This window comes from Babylonia areolata, chromosome 6 (assembly GCF_041734735.1).
Source record: "Babylonia areolata isolate BAREFJ2019XMU chromosome 6, ASM4173473v1, whole genome shotgun sequence".
Lineage (NCBI taxonomy): Eukaryota > Metazoa > Mollusca > Gastropoda > Neogastropoda > Buccinidae > Babylonia > Babylonia areolata.
This window is the reverse complement of record NC_134881.1, coordinates 37,303,085-37,321,421: the sequence shown is the minus strand read 5'-3', so window position 1 is coordinate 37,321,421 and position 18,337 is coordinate 37,303,085.

Sequence of the window (18,337 nt, the reverse complement as noted above, 5' to 3'; positions counted from 1 at the left end):
GTGAGCCTATATCTCCCCTGTATGCAATCACACCTACGTCGGCTTGCACTTTAAGCATCGTTTTCATTGAAGCTCCACATTCCCCGCTGCACTGATCGAGTTCTGTTGTCGAAACATTTCACTGATGGCAGAACAAACTATATCAACCTTGTTACATAATCTTTCACCCCCACCCCCCCTCTGTGTGTGTGTGTGTGTGTGTGTGTGTGTGTGTGTTTGCGAACTCGCGCGTGTGTGAAAGGCTTTTATATGAAATTTAAAAAAAACAAAAAAACAACAAAACCAACACCAAAAAACAAAACAGAACACACACACACACACACACACACACACACACACACACACACACACAAAAGAAAAAAAAAGAAAGACACACACATACACACACAAATGCACATCATACATACACTCACACCAGTTTTAGACTCTGCCATGATACACTTTGGACAAAGACTACATGTTTTTGAAAGAAAGGTCGGTAGTTTGTGGACGGTCGTCAACGCCATACCCCTGCATGGTGGTTTCAGTCTCTGTGATCTGGTTGCTAAGATCCGAGTCAAAGTCTAAACGATCACTTGCTGGATTTAGAAATGAATGCAAGGAAATTTCCTATTTAAGTATCCTAAACTTTAAAACCCATTCATCGTAAACGAAAATTTTCGTGCGTTTTGCAATGCAGGCATGTGACAGACAACATGCAACGTGCAATCCACCCTGCTAATCAAGAGTGAAGCTTAAAAACGCTGCGATACAAAGATTTGTGTCATGAACACGAACGGAAACTTGTCGACTCGGTCCGCCATGTTTTTGTCTGCCTTTGTGTGGTTTGGCTGCCTGTTAACTGAAACTGCGGCTGTCTGATTGGCACAGACCGAATGACAGCGTCATTACAGACACCTGTAGACACTTTTGTGGACCTGGCGTGATGGCTACACCATCACCACCACCACCACCAGCCACCACCACCACTACTACCACCACTGGCTTCACCACCACCACCACCACCACCACACAACCACCACGACCTTCACCGCCACCATTACCACCACCATTACCATCACCATCAAAACCATCACCACCACCCAACCTCCACCATCACCACCGCCACAACCACCACCACCATTACCACCGCCATCATCATCATAACCACCACCTCCACCAACCACTATCATCACCACCACCATCATCACCACCACCACCACCAACCACTACCATCACCACCACCAACAACAACCACAACCATCACCACCACCACCACCACCAACAACAACAACAACAACCACTACCATCACCACCACCACCTACAACAACCTATACCACCATCCCCACCACCACCACCACCACCACCACCAACCACTACCATCACCACCACCATCACCAGTACCACCACCATCACCACACTACCACCACGACCTTCACCACCACCATCACCACGAAGATTACAATCACAACTATCACCACCACCACACCCACCACCATCACCACCAACCACCACCATCATCACCATCAACCACTACCATCACCACCACCACCACCACCACCACCATCACTGCCATCACCACCACTACCACCACCACCATCACTGTCATCACCACCACCACCACCACCAAGAAAAGCTAACCTACCACCATCGATCGAAGTGACAAAAAAGCAGTAATGGATAACAGCCCCTGCCTTTCACAGTGGTGGCCATCAGGGTGATGGCTTCAGATGTGTCACCACGTCAGAAATGCCCCGGCACAAATTTCGATGTTAGTTTGTTTGTTTGTCTGTTTGTTAGACAGTTAGTTTGTTATCTATTGATTCGTGTTATCCGTGTGTTGTGCGTTTGTGTGTTGTATTGCATCATCTTAGTTCAACGATGTGTGTTCTTTTTGTTGGGCTTTGTTGTGTTGCGTTGGGCTGTGTTGGGCTGTGTTGTGTTGTGTGGCGTTATGTCGTGTGGTGTTGCGTTTTATGGTGTTGCCCTTATTGTGTTGCGTTTTATGGTGTTGCCCTTATTGTGTTGTGTTTTATTGTGATGGGTTCGTGTGGTGGTGGTGTCGCATGTGTTGGTTTTCTATACTGCGTACTAATCTTAATTAAATACTGTTGAATAGCATGGTCTTCAATCTCATGTATGTCCATGTGTTGATTATTGTATTATATTTATGCATATTCTTTTACAGCGCTCATTGAATGTGTGTGTGATTGTGATTATTCTAGGTAAGCATTTTATGTCTTCAGTGTCTTTTATATATTCCTAACGAGTGACTGTGATTGTAGTGTTCGACGTTCACATCAACTTGGTTATGTCTTTCGTGTATTCCTATTAACTGACTGTGATCCTCGTGCATCGTTGGAGAAGCATACACCACGTGTCAATTTCTCTTGATGAGGTAATAAAGCATTCTGTATGGTACAGGTTGAGTTGGTAATGGGTTCGTGATGGCTGGGTTGGTATGACAAGGGTTGGTGAAGGTTGATTTACGTCGTGTCGTGTTTTGTGATGTCGTCTCGTGAAGTGATCAGTTGTGCTTTGTTCTAAATTTCTATGCTCCGTTGTGCTGTGGGATCACGTGGTTTGTCTGTTGTAGTGCTATGGGTCGTGAGCTACCACTGACTGCCCGTGTCTCTGCTCTAACTTTAACATTTCACGTGCATCCAAATTGTCCATGGTCTGGATCTAATATGGGGAGTGTACTTATGGGGTGTCACCGGGGCAGTGTGAACTGGAGAGGAATGCTGAAATGCTTGTGTCAGTGTCACTGGACGATTTATATCAGCTTGCAGCTCAGATCACGGGCACATACATGCAGACATACATACTCACACACATGATCAAACGTCTTCGCGTGCGTGCGCACACACACACACACACTCACACACACACACACACACACACACACACACACACACACACACACACACACACACACACACACACACACACACACACACACACACACACACACACACACACACACACACTTGTCGACATGATCTTGACAAGACGAGACAAACAAGCTTAAGTCAGCAAAATCTAATGTGTTCTATCTGTTGACGTCCTAATGTACAACGGATTATCTGCATGTTTCTCCATGTAGTTTGGTTATTTGAATCACGCGGAGGTACAGACAGGAATCATTCTTTCAGGGCCAATGTATGACTGCTTCAGTGTGTTTACATTCTTCTTCCTTTAAACTCAAACGTCCTCTGCATAGTTAGTCATGTCAATATTGGTAAGAGCTAGAGAATCAATCAGTTTCCAAAACAAACTAGAATCAATTGTCGTTTTAATTTTGATAATTGATTTCAATATTTCTCTCTCTCTCTCTCTCTCTCTCTCTCTCTTTTTTTTACAGACTTCATTCACATTTGGGTGTGGATACAATTCCGTGGTAATAAAAAGAAGTGTAAATTCATTGCTTTAAAGTCTTTATGTCCATAGTGCGACCTTTCCCTTCAAGTCAAGTGCCCTCTTTTCTGAAAACAACATAAAACATTACATGAGAGAGAGAGAAAGGAGAGAGAGGGGGGGATGGAGGGAGGGAGACACACACACACACACACACACACACACACACACACACACACACACACACACACACACACACACACACACACACACACAAAGAGAGAGAGAGAGAGAACTCGGAACTCAAAACGTTTCTTTTATTCAAGGATTAAGATTTTGGGCATGGCCCATTCTTCCAACCTGTCCTTGCTAATCTACATCAGTTACAATAGCACATATATATCTAATGAAAAAGAGAGAGAGAGAGAGAGAGGGGGGCACAAGTAAAAAACAAACAAACAAACAAACAAACACAAACACAAAAACATGTAAGACAAAACTAAATCAAATGAAATCCTGCTGCTAATAATCCAGCAGACCGTACAGGGGCCATTACAGGGCTGAACATCTGTCAGTTCTTGAAATCAGAGGAACAAAACCAGTATCAACAAGCAGACAATAAGAAAAGAAGGAAAGAAGAAGAAAGAAAAGAAGGAAAGAAGAAGAAAAAGAGGAAGTAGTCCGCAACGCGACAACATGGACGTTAGGTTGATTTACACAAATAATTAACACGCCGGTTTGATGACCGCCGCTAATTGGCAAATCGTGTCAACGCATCAGCTTGTTGCAGACCTCCCCAAGGCCCATAAATCTACGTGGTGTGTTCTGCATTACATGCTTGGCTGAGTATTTGTCTCCCTTGCGGTGAAGAGAACAAGTCGGTCGATAATTATGAGTACATGTGGTCATGGCCGAGTATTTTTTTGTCTCCCTTGTAGTGAAGAGAACAAGTCGATCGATATGAGCACCAGTGAACGTGGTAGAGTGTGGCACTCAGAACTGAAAAGAACTTAAAAGTTTAATGTGAATCGGTCTTGGACCCAAAAACAAAGGGAGCGACGCGGGGAGGGGGTGGGGGGGGGGAGATGATAATTTTTTTTTTTTTTTTTTTTTTGGTGAGGGAGTGTCCGTGACAACTTGGTGGGAATGGGGTTTGCCCGTCCTTAAAGATTGCAAGACATTGCTATCAACATGCTCAGTGTTATCGTACGAGTAACGTGGAAATGACTGTAATTGGCATAGAAACAGAGACGGCCGAGACAGAGACAGACAGACAGACAGACAGAGATAAGGACAGACAAACAGATAGACAGACAGACAGAGATAAGGACAGACAAACAGATAGACAGAGAGACAGACAGAGACAAGGACAGACAAACAGATAGACAGAGAGACAGACAGACAGAGACTGGCAGACAGACAGAGAGGCAGACAAAATGAGAGAACGTGACGTTACATCCTTCCATTCTTCTCGCAAACACCCTCAATCCCCGCAAAAGAAAAAGGACAAAATGGATTTTATGAAAATGATATACATATATCTATTTATCTATCTATCTATATGATATATTATATACATACATACATACAGACATATATATAATTATATAAATATATATATTTAAAAATATACAATTGTATGTAAAGAAAAGGACAAAATTGATTATGTATGAATGTATGTATGTATGTGTATCTGTGTGTTTGTAAAGAATTGGATTGCCTGACTTAATCAATGTTCGCTCCGAAAAAAGCAAGCAGTCATTGACTGTCAGACAGTTCAGCATTTAGCAGACTTTGATCGCCATGATTAGTGGTTCTTGGTATTGCAGTGTGTATTACACTGTCATTTTCATCACCACAGATTTCTTTGTGTGAAACTCGGGCTGTTCCCCCCGGCACGTCGCCACAGAGTATCGTGACCCATATTTCTATCTATCTATCTGCCTACCTATCTTTTACACGTGGACACTGCACACGCTTCTATTTATCGTCTCATCCGAAAAACTAGCACCCCGACACCACTCCAGATCTAATAGTGGAGAAGGGAGTAAAAGACAAAAACAACAACAAAAAATCCCGGTCCGTAATTTCATGTCCGAGGGTTTGCATATTTTATGGGACTGGAACCTGTGGACACTAGCATCAGAGTCGGGCGTATCTACCACTAGGCCACCTCTCCACCGTGATGCTAATCCTTCAAGTTCTGAGTCTTTTGGGGCAGTAAAATTCCGGTTTGTGATAAGAAACTCTAGAGAGAGCTGGACATTACAAGGTCTTCAGAGAGGAAGCCCCCCTCAGTCAAGTGTTTCGGCCCTTCACTCCTCACACTCTAAGGGGGCCGGGCCGCACCCATGTCATGACTCCTGGATGCCCTTGTATTGTCGCCTCCCCCCCCCCACCCCACCCCCCTGGTCCTCTGCAGGTTCGAACCCGCGCCTCCAGGGTGGTCGCCACTTCAGGACTGAGTCACCTTTTCTGACAGACATTTTAACCACTGAGCTATCGTACGCCTAGGTTTCAGTAGGGAAATTATTCCTCCTCAACCAGATCCAGTTGGAACTCTTTTCTGCTGCTCCTGCCATGACCTTGAGAGCCCGTGTCCTCTCTTTGCCAGAAATCAACGGCTGTTTCATGAGGCTGTAGGCAGATGCGCTCACAAACCCTCTTGCACCAATCTCTATGGCGAGGACTTTGGTTTGGAAGCCAGATTCTCTCAGACTGCTGGCTAGACGGGCCTATTTCTCGGTCTTGTAGATGTGGGCTTCCTCCATTCTGCTTTCGTATGGCACAGTGAACTCATTCAGAATCGCTTGTTTCGTTGCCTCGGAATGGAGTACTATGTCAGGTCTCATGCCGCTCTTGCTGATGATTTCCGGTGTTTCTTCATCTCTGGCATGTCAACTGTACATTCCCAATCTTCGGCACCATCAAGCAGTCCACGTTTCCACGCTTTGGATGTTACAGTTGTTCCTACCCAGACTTTATTGCCTTCTGCTGAGCGGAACTCTACTGGAACTTCTGGTGGGGTTGGTGCTCCTTGGACAGTGCTCATCAAGTGTGCAATTTTTTTAGCACTTGGTTGTGCCTCCATGTGTACCGTCCTTGGCTCAACGCCCCTTTGTATGAGCTGAGGACATGTTCCACTGTTTGTTTGCCATAGCAGAGTGGGCACGCAGGGTCATCTGCTTTCCCCCATTTCACCAAGTTTGTATTCGAGGGAAGGAGGTCGTACACAGATCTTAGGATGAAGCTGATCCTCAGAGGGGCCATGTTCCACATGTCGCTCCAGCTGAGGCTCCTTTGGAGTGCATTTTCCCTTGTTGTCCACTGCCCTTGCTGGCCTTGCTGGACTGCCTTCTGGACTCTTTTATCATCCTCTTCCTTCTTGATCTTTCCCCTTTGCCTTGGACCACCATTCCATCTTTGTCGATCCCAGGCCATGTCTGTTTTTGGGTGTGTCCTATTATTTCCTTTGTCTTAAGACTTTCTTTTGCTGCACTGACTGCCTCCCTGACTTTCCATTTTCTGTCAGTCTTCAGCTTGGGTTGGCTGGATCTCAAATACTGTCTCCTGAGTCTTCGAGCATGCTGAGAAGTCTTGCCTTCCCTACATTGTATTCTTCGACAAGGGATTTCAGAGGTAGCCTCAGCTTTGCTTGGCGACAGTTGAGCGCCACGTCAGTGAGACCAGGTGGGACACGAAGCCATTTGCGTGTGTACTTGTTGATCTTTGCCTCAATCGACTCGACTGTGCTACAGCTGATATCATATATCAGGAGAGGCCACAGGAATTTTGGTATCAGCATAGACTGTAGGCACCACACTTTGTATTTGCCAGGAAGGCCACACTGGTCTATGATACGCAGGCCTTCTTCTGCTTGGTTTCCTTTCCTCTTTTTGTATCTTTCAGGGACTCATCATACCATCTTCCAAGGCTCTTGAATGGTTCATCTGACACCGCTGGAATGGCTTGGTTGGCTACAGTGAATGTGACCGTTTCAGCTACCTTTCCTTTACGCAGTGAGAGGCTCCGTGATTTCTTTGGTTTGAATTTCATCCTGGCTGAGGCAACTAGCTCGTCCAACCGCTTCAATATTTGGCGGGTGTCATCCTCTTTTGTTATTCTTGTTGCTTATAGTCCAGCCGACCGCACCATATCAGGACTGTCAAACCATACAAACGCTCAACCGTGTCATCACAAAACTGTCACATCTACAAAAAACAACAACAAACAAACAAACAAAACAAAACAACAAAAACCAACAACACTAAGACAAACCCACAAAACACAGTTCATGACACAGTATCCCAACCATTTAGCTCCTTATGGCAAATAAGACTAGGCCATGCTGAGGGCGCTAGCCATTCTACTTAAAATTAATTATCATCCCCAGATTACAAAAAATCGTAAAAATGGAAAAACAGCAACAGCAATACTCCAAAGCCAAACACAAAATACATAAAAGTCCAAATAAGCAAATAACACAGCAGAATGGGCAGCTAGTGCCCATCCCAGTGTTTACATCTCACTACCTAATCGCCAGAGCAAAACAGTACAGATAGTACATCATAAACTGCGGAAAAGAGAAAAAAAAAGTGTCAAGGCTTGCTTGAAAAAAGAAAGGGGAATGGACTGGGAAGGCAGAAAAAGGAGATAACAGTGAAGGAAAAAAAAAAGGGCAGAAACAAAAGAGAGGGATAGAATAGAGGAAATTTCCAGCACAGAATTTCCAGAAGGCGGAGATGCTATTTATTCTGGAAGACCCCTGGCACCCCCACGGGGGAAATCCTCTTTTGTTGAAAGGACTGTTGTGTCATCGGTTTAAACATGGGACTCGAAAATGTGGGCGCTCACTAGCTTATTTCTCGGGAGCATGACAACTAGGGCCAACTCTAAACGATTAGGGGCTTAAACTAATGACACGCGCTGTGTGGGTCTGGGCTTAACCATACATGAGATGATCTGCTTGGCTTGAGACTGGCAAATCCGTAAAGGGGGTCAACTGTGGCGGTCAGTTACATCATCGTTCTCAGCACTACGTAACCATTCATGGTTTTGGGTGATGAGGAGTGTGTGTGTGGGGGGGGAGGGTTGGGGGTTGGGGGGGTTGGAGGCGAGGGGGGGACGTGGGGGTGGTGAGGGAGAAAGGTGTGTGCGTGCGTGTGTGTGTGTGTGTGTGTGTGTGTGTGAGTATGACACAGACATAGAATAGATGTGTGCTTGCATACCTCCACCCCCCCCCCCTTGCCAGCGGTGTGTGTGTGTCTGCGTGTGTGTGTGTGTGTGTATGTGTGAGTGTGTGCACGCGAACGCTCGCGCGCGCGTGTGTGTAATCACGATTGTGGTGTGTGTGTGTGTGTGTGTGTGTGTGTGTGTGTGAGAATGACACAGACATAGAATAGATGCGTTCTTGCTTACCTCCACCCACCCCCCACCCACCCACCCTCTCTCTCTCTGTATCTTTCTATCTTTCTATCTGTCTGTACATTCATACTCGACCAGTGTGAGCACGAATGTATGTGCACTTACGACTGACTGCCTACTTGCCTGTTAGTGTGCTGAATGCATGAGCGCAGGAGATCAGGTGAATGTGCTTTATCGCAGAAAACCATTATTATCACCAGAAAAACGAAACCACAACGCCACACACTGTCGAAACCCTCCACCTTCACCCCATAAATCTAACCAAGCAACGTCGCTGTCCCTTTGCCAACCTCTAACTTTGCACTCGTTGGATTAAACCCCAAATCCCCAGCACTCACAAGCTGCTGGTTAATTAAGTGGATTAGGGAGCTCGACGTGTCGCTTGGAGCCCATACATTAGGGGAGGTAATTCTATCCCGGCGCATATCCTGTAAGAGCAATCTGCTCTGTGCCTTCACAATGGTGATGAAGTCCTTGGCGGCTGGTCAGGTATGCTTGTGTGCAGTTTCGATCTCGTGTGTATGTGTTGTGTTTTGTTTTCTGTGTTGCTTCTTTTAAATTTTGTGCGTCTTTTGTAAAGTAGGTTGTAAGTTTGTGAGAGGAGGGGGAGGGTGGGTGGTAGATGGGGATTGTAGGGAGGTGAGGGGGGGGGGGGGGTGTTCGTTGCTGATGTGATAATACCAGACAACACAGATTTGCAGGAGCGTCACAGACAGATAGACTCTGTATTATTCTTTGGTTTGTATTTGTTTCGAGAATTTTGCTCTCGTCTTTCTCGTGTGTGTGTGTGAGTGAGTGAGTGAGTGAGTGTGTGTGTGTGTGTGTGTGTGTGTGTGTGTGTGCATCATGTTGAAATATGTTATAATATCGTGCGGAATGGTATGGACTGTATGAAGCATACGAACTGGTATTGTACAATATGACACTTCTGTGTTAGCTTTAGTGCGGGAGAGAGGGTGGGCGGTGGGCTGGGGAGGGGGGGGGGGGGGCGAGGAGTGGGTGCTCCGTGGTTAAGTCGGTTAAGCGTTGGACTTCTGGTCCTGTTTTCACCAGTGATCAGGGTTCGAGGCCCCGTTTAGGCATGGTGTTGGGTTCATTTGCTTTGCATGTACAGCGTTGGTGTGTGTGTGTGTGTGTGTGTGTGTGTGTGTGCGTGCGAGCGTGTGAATGTGTGTGTGTGTGTGTGTGTGCGTGCGTGCGTGCGTGTGTGTGTGTGTGTGTGTTCCTTTCCTGTGGTCCGTCACAGGCTGAGAGCAAGACACAGAGGACCGAGCATCACCAGCCCAAGGCGGCGGCAGCTCCCACGACCATCCGCTGCGGCATCTGCCTGGCGCACTTCACCTCCAGCAGCGAGTGCTGCGATCATATGAAAGTGCACTCTCTCGCTCGCTCCAGCGCGCGCCCCAAAAGCTCTGTCGTCGTCATGACCACCAGCCCCAAGCCCCACTACAGTCCCCCGGGATCCCCTCTCCCCAAACGGCCTCAAACGGCGCTGGCCACCGCTTTCCGAAAGTCGCCCACGCCGCTCAAGTCCAAGTCCCTGAACAGGTCCGTGTCGGAGCCGGCCCAGAGCGAGGCGGGGAAGCTGGTTTCGCCCTTCCTCGGGCAGCGCGGCGACGTGCTGGCCTGGCAGCCCGACCCGCCGCCCCAGCCGGAGAGAGGGTTCGTGTGCTACTACTGTCAGCGGCGGTTCCCTGACGCCCTGTCCCTCACGCGCCACTCTCGCTCCCACGGGGCGGCGGCCCCTTACTCGTGTTCCGTGTGCGGGAAGATGTTCCCTCTCTACAGCTCCCTCGTGACCCACGAGAAGTCCCACGGCTCTGAGCGATCCCCCGCCTTCCGCTGCCGCACGTGCGGCTCCACGTTCCTGCACGAGGCCTCCCTGAAAGCCCACCAGCGGCGCCACAAGCAGGAGGGGGGAGGGGGCGGAGGAGGAGGTGTAGAGGCCAGCCGGCCCTACCAGTGCGTGACGTGCCACGAGTGGGTGTCCAACGAGGGCAGCCTCAAGATCCACATGCAGCGTCACGAGGGCTTCCAGACCCCCCGGGTGTGCACGCTGTGCGGCACCACCTTCTCCTCTGACGCCTTCCTCCGTGCCCACTCCAGGCTGCACGACGCCGAATCCACCATGCGCTGCGTCATCTGCGTGCGTCACTTCCGTCGTTCGCGCGTGCTCCTGCGTCACAGCGACGTGCACGCGGACGAGCGGCAGAACGTGTGCGACGACTGTGAGAAGCGCTTCCCCAAAGTGGCTGACGGGTCGTGGCGCAGGATGAGGTGGCTGGGCGAGGAGGAGCGGCAGTTCCAGTGCCTGTACTGCGGCGTGTCCTTCCCCCGCCTGCACCAGCTGGCTGCCCACGAGACCTCCCACAGGGACCTGCCCCCAGCCTCCCCCTCTGGAAAGCCGCAGTTCCATTTGCCCACCGTCATCGTCAACTGAGGAGGACGTCTTGGTCTGTAGTGTCGTCGTTAACTGAGGAGGACATCTTGGTCTGTAGTGTCGTCGTTAACTGAGGAGGACGTCTTGGTCTGTAGTGTCGTCGTTAACTGAGGAGGACGTCTTGGTCTGTAGTGTCGTCGTTAATGTCACACTGTCATCGTTAACTGAAGAGGACGTGTTGGTCTGTAGTGTCGTCGTTAATGTCACACTGTCATCGTTAACTGAAGAGGACGTGTTGGTCTGTAGTGTCGTCGTTAATGTCACACTGTCATCGTTAACTGAAGAGGACGTGTTGGTCTGCAGTGTCGTCGTTAATATCACACTGTCATCGTTAACTGAAGAGGACGTCTTGGTCTGTAGTGTCGTCGTTAACTGAAGAGGACGTCTTGGTCTGTAGTGTCATCGTTAACTGAAGAGGACGTGTTGGTCTGTAGTGTCATCGTTAACTGAGGAGGACGTCTTGGTCTGTAGTGTCGTCGTTAATGTCACACCGTCATCGTTAACTGAAGAGGACGTGTTGGTCTGTAGTGTCGTCGTTAATGTCCCACCGTCATCATCCACTAATGAGGGCGTACTGGTCTGTAGTGTCGTTAATGTCAATTGCCCATCGTCGTCGTCAGCTGAGGTGTTGCGCATCGTCTGCTGTGTCGTCGGTGTCATCTGCTCTCCGTCGTCAGCGGAGGCGTTGTCATCTGTTGCGTCGTCGTTGTTCACTTTGGCTGCCCATGCATGCATGATCAGTCTATTAGACATCTGTTTCGTAGCAGTAGTAGTAGTTGTTATTTTCTGTTCAATGGTTTGTTTTGCCTGGTATACTCCTCCTCTATCTCTCTGTCTCTTGGTTATATGTCGGTTTTTTGATTGCATGCTCATGTTTTTGTCGAAAAAGAAAAAGAAGTATACATAGAGAGAGCGAGAGCGAGAGGGAGAGAGAGTTCTTTGTTTTCATGTACTCTTGTTCCAGGTCCCCCTCTAATGGTAAGTTTGAATGATTTACCATACTTAATCATGTCACCGAAAAAACAAGGACTGACATTTATTTAAACATATGCAAAGTCCTCTTTGGTTCATTAGAATGACTATTCTGTCGGAAGTGTGAACAGGACATTTGAAAACGAAAATTTTGGATAATAACCGGACTCCAGCGGCAGACTGAGACATTTCAATCGGACATCTAGCGCATTATTAATTAATTTTTGTTTACCATTGGCTCACATCTGTCACCTTTTCTCGTTGTCTGTTTATGAAGGAACCATATATATAATGTTCATTATTGGATTTTTGTGCCATTTTGTGGACCATTTTATAGGTTTACATCATTCATCGGAAGAAATGGGAGGTTGCGGCATTCGTCGTTTTGACTGCTGTTTTTTGACCGTCTAAAACATTTTGTATGCCTTGCTGCTGATGTCACGAGTATCTGTCTCGATGTCCAACAGTAGGTATTAATCATCTGTTGGATCAGCTCGTTTATGATGAGCGGCGGTTTAATTACAGACGAAAGCGATGCATGATTGCTTGCTTTTTCAGCCATGAGTGTTGTTTTAAACGAGGTTTGTTTCACGGGATTCTTCCTTTTCTTCTCTCCTTTGTCTCCACCAGCACACCCCCCCCCCCCTTTTTTTTTTTTAAGCAGATTTGGTATGGCGCATATATGGATCAGTCCTCACCATTGAAGCCCCCTTCATACCAGAACTGAAACGTTCGTTTGCCTTCTTTCCTTCTATAGCTTGCTTATAACGTGTGCGAGTAGCACTGTGAACACAATTTATGTATGCCTAAATGAAGACATTCGTATGCGCCCAATATACATCAAGTTCATTTTATTCATTTCCTTCCTTCCTTTCAGTCTGTCTTTCCATGCTTTCTCGCTACTCACCTTTCAGCCATTTCTTAATTTCTATCCGGCTCCCCTCAGTTTTTGGTTTTCCTTTTTCTTTCTTTGCTTCTTTCTTTTCCTCCTCTTCCTTGCTCTTTTCGTTTTGATATCGTGTACAGCGTTCATGAAAGCATGTTTCCAGAACATGTGGATATTTGACCGACAGCTTTCAAATAAATGTTCGTTTTTCGTGTGTGGTGTGGTGTGGTGTGGTGTGTGTGCGCGCCACGGTGATTTTTTCATTAGGTAGTCGTTAAAGCACGCATGCATCCACACAAGCACGCAGCAAACACGCATCTACGTACGGACACACACACACACACACACACACACACACACACACAAAACAAAAACTTGAAACCAAGGCCCAAGGCAAAAACCGATGGAGAAGAAACTAACAGAAAATATATAAAAAAAACCCAAAAAAACACGATAAATCGAGAAAAAAAAGACCTTTGAAAAAGACCTTTCTCGGACATCAGCAGACACGATTCCTTTACTCGAGACATTCGATTACTTCACAATGACAAAACTCATGATCAGTTGATAGCATTCCGTACAAGCTTTCCATCCTTGAGTAGATCTTGCTGTTCCACATACAGCCTAATTCATCATTTCCATTATTCACAACAACAAGCAAACAAAAAAAAACCCACCAAACTAACAAAAAAAAGAAAAACAGCACCACCACACACCCCTTGATACACGCCAATAAAATGGACAAAATAGTTAAGCGAACAATTCTGGCATACGAGAATGATCTGCAATGGGGTACCAATGTACACATTTGCTGGCAGCACAATCCATTTCATGTTTATTGTTGCATATAGCTCAGTTAAGCACTCAGGGTCCTATCAGGACTATTTTCTAATAGAAAATTATAAACTTTAAAGAAAAGCAAGTCTATCCATACAGTAATCACTAACTTGTCTTTATCATTAAGAAAATCGAGTAAACCACAGCAAACACACACACTATCTCACCCAACATATGGTCATGTTTTACTTTTTTTTTACCCTTTTTAATTCGCTTTCCTATATAATTTCTTTTCTTTTCTCTTCCTTTCTTTTTATTTTCTTTCTGGTTGGAATTCTCTTTTTTTTCAGTTTTTTTCTCTCCTGTGTGTGTCTCATGGAGATCTGCCTGCTAAGTGTGAAGGGCTCACTCCAAGCTGCTGTCTACCCATAGGCACCAGGGTATGTCCACAAGCATGTGGGCCTGGGTGCCGCATGTCTTGAGGCCAAACCTCTGTCCAAATAGCTCAGAGGACTGTGAAAAGCCACACGGATCAACCGCGGGTCGAAGTCCTCATGAGCCACAAGCACACAGACAGCGGCAAAGACTGCTTCCGAGAGACAGTGGAGTCAAAGGTCCAAGCTTCTTCAAATATGAAACATAACTGCTCCAACAATCATAGTAAATCTGCACACACAAACACACACACACACACGCACACACAAACACACACACACACATCATGCATAGTCATCAACAGTTTCTCCAATTCCAACAAAAACACATACTTACAACATGTGTTCCTGTAAAATTTACAATTGTATACCAGTGATAAACTATTGCTCTGTTTTTTTCAACAAAAGTGTTTCCAATAATTCAATCATAATCATCACGCTCATTACATTAACCGTTTTCTCAATTTTTCTCTACGTTTTCTAATGATTAAATCAATCATTATCATCATCAAACTCATTACATTTATGTTTTTCTCCAATTCTTTCTCTAAGTTTTCCTCTTCAAACAATAAAATCATCATTACACTCATTCCATTAACACTTTTTTCCCGAAAAAGTCAGTTCCTTCACCCTTTCACCAAAACACCTAGCACATTCTACAAAGCAACACATGCTCCAATTCAAAACGTACCGCGACTGCTGGTGTGGTTCTGCCATTCAATGATGGACACCCTTCTGAAGCAGGCCCCATCATCGGTCACAGCAGATGCGTGGCAGCTGGTGGTTGGTGTGGGTTCATGGATTATTTCTGTCTTGCTCAAACTGTCCGTCCAAACAGTGGCGATGTCTCTGCATGGCAATGTCTCGTCATGGCGATGTCTCTGCATGGCAATGTTTCGTCATGGCGATGTCTCTGCTAGGCGATGTCTCCTGTTGTGATTTTTGACAGATGGTCAGTTTTTTTTTAATGATATATTTACTCAGTTTTTGGCATTTTCAAGGAAAAACAGCCTTACAGTAACAACAGTGAATGATTAACTCACTGGAGATGTGCAGGCGCTTTCATACACTCAGCAGCGTTCAATTAAAGGGAAACTAGTCAGGCTGTCTTGTGGGATCAGTCCAGGGAAAACTTATTTCCCCTTGACCGTTAACCGCGTGAAAGGCTTTTTTTTTTTTTTTCTAGACTTTTCTAGACTGGGTGAAAGGTCGATCTTTTTTCATGACCGTTTTATCTATTTGCATGCTGGGTATATTCTTGTCTTCATTACCCACCCAACACTGACATGGATTAAAAATGAATATTTGATCACCTGAATGTGTCTTTGCGTGAGATCGAGAATGAATATGTGTGTGTGTGTGTGTGTGTGTGTGTGTGTGTGTGTGTGAGAGAGAGAGAGAGAGAGAGAGAGAGAGAGAGAGAGAGAAGAAGTGTATGAGAAGAGAGTAGAAGTGTATGAGAGTGTGAGATAGAGTGTGAAAGTGTTAAGTCCAATTTGCAGACCATAACACATTCAACAGATATTACCAATATGATTTTATCCTGATGCAATTCCATTGCTAAAGCACCAGTCTTAAAAAAAAGATCCCTTTCTATATTTTCAGCAAATAAAACACTACTGGTATTACATTCACTTATTAAATCACTGATGTGAACACCAAGTCACTGATGTGAACACAGTCAATACCATAAACACATATGTGAACACTGAGTTAATACCATAAACAAAGTCTCAGAAGTATTCTCTTTATATTGAAGGAGGATATGGGTGGATGTTGTTTTTTTTCAGAGGGGGTGCTGGAGTTGGGTGTATGCAAGTGGAAAAGGGGTACAGGAGTGGTAAAACATGTTCAAGAGGACATGTGTACGTCCATGAGCACCTCACCTCAACGTCTCCAATGGCGATGTGACGTTCTTGGTGATGCCTTTCTCGGTGAGACCATCTCATGGTGCAGTGCTCTGTCTGGTGGTGTCTTCAGTGACCCACCTGAAACAGCTAAACACCTTTGGGCAGACATTTTTTTCTTCTTCATTGTCACACACACACTAGAAACGAGCCCACAGCATTCTCTCTGTACATAGTAGTATTTATTAGTAAGTGTTAATATTGGACTAACCATGTGCTGAGAGAGGCAGACAGGTAACACAGACAGACAAGACAGGTAGAGACAGAAAGACAGGCAGAAAGATGGAGATGGAAACAGACAAGACAGGTACAGAGAGAGAGGGGAGAGAGAGATCGAGAGAGAGAGAGGTGGAGAATGTGAACTAGTACTTAACTTTTATCTAAGCTGGCTTCCCTTCAGTGGTTCAGCTGGCCTCTGCAGTCTTTCCTGAGGTCACATCCACAGTAAACAAATTACATCAATGGCCAAATATATTTGGGACAGTCAATCTTAATGTTCAAACATGAATCATGCAAGGGTTTTCCGAGGTGTTGGGAAAGGTCTGCCATTGGGTACTCATTCGTTGCCTGTGTCATTCTGTTGGGTTTTAGTCACGAGTACACATACTCAGCCATGTAACACTATGTGTATGACCATTTTGTCAGTCTATTTACATGCTGGGTATATTCTGTTTTCATTACCCACCTAACACTGACATGGATTACAGGGTCTTAAAATGCATATTTGGTCACCTGTGACGGGTGCAATAGCCGAATGATTAAAGCGTTGGACTTTCAATCTGAGGGTCCCGGGTTCGAATCACGGTGACGGCGCCTGGTGAGTAAAGGGTGGAGATTTTTACGATCTCCCAGGTCAACAAATGTGCAGACCTGCCAGTGCCTGAACCCCCATTCGTGTGTATACGCAAGCAGAAGATCAAATACGCACGTTAAAGATCCTGTAATCCATGTCAGCATTCGGTGGGTTATGGAAACATACCCAGCATGCACACCCCCGAAAGCGGAGTATGGCTGCCTACATGACGGGTTAAAAACGGTCATACACGTAAAAGCCCACTCACGTATATACGAGTGAGCATGGGAGTTGCAGCCCACGAACGCAGAAGATCACCCGAGTGTGTGTGTGAGAAAGATCCAGAATGTGTGAGTGTGTGCATGAGAGAGAGTAGAAGTGTATGAGAGTGTGAAACAGTGTTCAGTCCAATTTGCAGACAATAGATTCAATAAATATTACCTATATAATACAATTCAATTGCTAAAGCATCAGTTTTAAACAAAGATCCCTTTCTATATTTTCAGCAAAGAAGAAAATACTGGTATTACATTCACTTATTAAATCACTGATGCGAACACTGAGTTAATACCATAAAATCTCAAAAGTATTCTCTTTATGTTGAAGGAGGATGAAGGTAGAATTTTTTTTTTCAGAGGGGGTGCTGGAGTTTGGTGTATGCAAGTGGAGAAGGGGTACAGGAGTGATGAATCAATCAGTCCGGCCATGCAAACTGACGCATACCCCCCCCCCAAAAAACAAAAAAAAACAAACAAAACAACCAAACAAACAAAAACAAAAAAACTAACAACAACAAACAAACAAAACAAAACAAAAAACAAAACAAAAAAACAAACAAAAAAACAACAACAACAACAACAACAACACATGCCTTTATATATTAATAAATCCTATAGTAATTAATTGAGTCCCCCCCCCCCCCCCCCCCCGTCCGTTTATATGTTGTTAATCACATTATATTTATTATCAATGCTTAATCATACCGATTTAAATCTTTGTTATCGTTATATTTTTTATAACAAAATTTCACCAATTATAATTATCTAACACACACACACACACACACACACACACACCGTAACTCACATCAGTGCGTGAACAGCCTACTTTTCACTCTCTCACCAGCAGCCGTCCCCCCCACCCCCCGCCCTCCCCTATCCGTTTGTCAAATAACACTTATGACACACACACACACACACACACACACGTGCGGAAGAGCAGCACGTAATTTCGAAGGCGCAATACAACTTGACATCCAGTTAGATCTACATGAATGCATTAGCTGTACACTGAAAATGTATCTAGAAATCGATTTAAGAAATAACTTATAGATTCAAATAATCAATATTACCAATGTTGTGTAGACA